The sequence below is a fragment of the Schistocerca nitens genome, chromosome 8 (assembly GCF_023898315.1).
Source record: "Schistocerca nitens isolate TAMUIC-IGC-003100 chromosome 8, iqSchNite1.1, whole genome shotgun sequence".
Classification (NCBI taxonomy): domain Eukaryota; kingdom Metazoa; phylum Arthropoda; class Insecta; order Orthoptera; family Acrididae; genus Schistocerca; species Schistocerca nitens.
This window is the reverse complement of record NC_064621.1, coordinates 502,835,181-502,837,263: the sequence shown is the minus strand read 5'-3', so window position 1 is coordinate 502,837,263 and position 2,083 is coordinate 502,835,181. Positions and strand designations below refer to the sequence as shown.

General features: G+C 42.5%; 1 pseudogene; it reads left to right on the top strand.

Annotated features, from left to right (window-relative positions):
- Positions 1 to 1,709: 1,709 nt before the first annotated feature.
- On the top strand, positions 1,710 to 1,827 carry LOC126199740 (5S ribosomal RNA; annotated as a pseudogene).
- The last annotated feature ends 256 nt before the right edge of the window (positions 1,828 to 2,083 follow it).

Genomic DNA, 2,083 nt, shown 5'->3' with positions numbered 1-2,083 from the left:
TTCTTCTTTGCCTTTAACGGTGAAATTTCCGTTGCACTCTTAATGTTACCGCCTTTGCTTTTAATTTCACCGAAAGTTGTTTTGACTTTTCTATATGCTGAGTCATTCCTTCCAAGAATCATTGCCTTTTCGATTTCTTCATGTTTTTCATGCAGACGTTTCACATTAGCTTCCTTATGCTTCCTATTTACTTTATTTCTTAGGGAATGTGTACTTCTCTATTCCTGAATTTACCTTAACACTATTGTGCTTTTTTTTTTCGATGGACTTAAAATATTTCCTGCGTTACCCATGACTTCCGATCAGTTTCCTTCATTGTACCTACGTTTTTCTTCTGTGATTATCCTTTTTAGAGATGCCCACTCCCCTTCAACCGAACTGTCGACAGGGGTATTTATTACATAAGTATCTACAGCCTTAGAGAACTTCAAGCGCATCTCTTCATTCCTTAGTACTTCTGATTCCCACTTCTCTGGCGCACAAATTCTTTCTGACTAGTCTGTTAAACTTCACCCTAATTATTACTAAATTGTGATCTGAGTATATCTGTTCTAGGTACGCCTTACAATTCTATATCTCATTTTCGAATCTCTGGTTGACCATGACGTAATCTAACTGGTCTTCTCGAAGTACATCTCCTCCACTTGTGATCTTGAACAGTGTATCCGCTGTTAATAACTGAAATTCATTGCAGAACTCAATTATTCTCCTCTCTCATTCCTACTACCAAGCCTATATTCTTCCGTAACCCCTTCTTCTACTCCTTCCTCTACAACCGCATTCCAGTCCCCATGACTATTAGATTTTCATCTCCCTTTACGTACTGAATAAACAGTTAAGTATCCTTATATAGCTTTTTTATGTTTTCATCTTCTGCTTGCGACGTCGGCGTGTATACCTGAACTATTGTTGTTGGTGTTAGTTCGCTATCGGTTCTGATGACAACTCCATCACCGGACTATTCACAGTACTTACTCTCTGCCCTACCTTCTTATTCATTACGAATTCTACTTCCGTTATACAATTTGCTGCTGATGTTGATACTACCCTACACTCATCTGATCAGAAATCCTTGTCTTCTTTCCATTTCACTTCACTGAACCCATTTTACCTAGGCTGACCCTTTGCATTTCCCTTTCCAGATCTCCTAGCTTCTCTACCACGTTCAGATTCTGATACTCCACATTCCAACTTGTAGAATGTTATCCTTTCGTTGGTTATTCGGTCTTTTCCAGATGGTCACCTCCATCTTGGAAGTCCCGTCACGAAGATCCGAAAGGGGACTAATCTGGAATCGTTTGTTGATGGACAGATCATCATGAAACTGTTTCAGTTACAGGCCGCATATCCTGTGGATTATGAGTCTTTAATGTAGTGGTTTCCATTGCCTTCTCCATTCTCATGCCACTGATCATGAATGTTCTTCCGTCTTTTAGGGGCAGTTTCACATCCAAAGGGCAAAACAGTGCTCTGAATTTCTGTCCGCTCCTCCGCCCTCTTTGACAAAGCCGTTGGCAGAATGTGGGTGGCTTTTTATGCTGGAAGTCTTCAACCGCCATTGCTAATGATTTTTATTCAGTATTTAAATTGTGGTGGTGTTCGAACTATAGACCGAGGAAGTTTTGATTGCTAGTCAAAGACGCTACTCTCCCCCTCCCCTCACCACTTTGTTCGTGACTGTTTGTTCAAAGTTGATAGGGCTGTAATTGGCCAACGGCCTTCCCGCAGTGGTAACACCAGTTCCCGTCAGATCACCGAAGTTAAGCACTGTTGGGCTGGGCTAGGACGAGGATGGGGGACCGTCCAGTCCGCCGAGCGCTGTTGGTTGTGCACTCAGCCCTTGTGAGGCAAACTGAGAAGTAGCGGCTCCGCTCTCGTAAACTGACATACCGGGAAAGCGGTGTGCTGACCACATGCCCCTCCATCTCCGAATCCATTGACACCTTTAGGCAAAGTTTGTAATGTGGAATATCAGTACACGGCGGCCGGTCGGTACCGTTGGGCCTTCATGGCCTGTTCGAGCGAAATTTAGTTTTATTATTATTGTTATTATTAGTTGAGGTGGTAGTAAGCAATACTTACT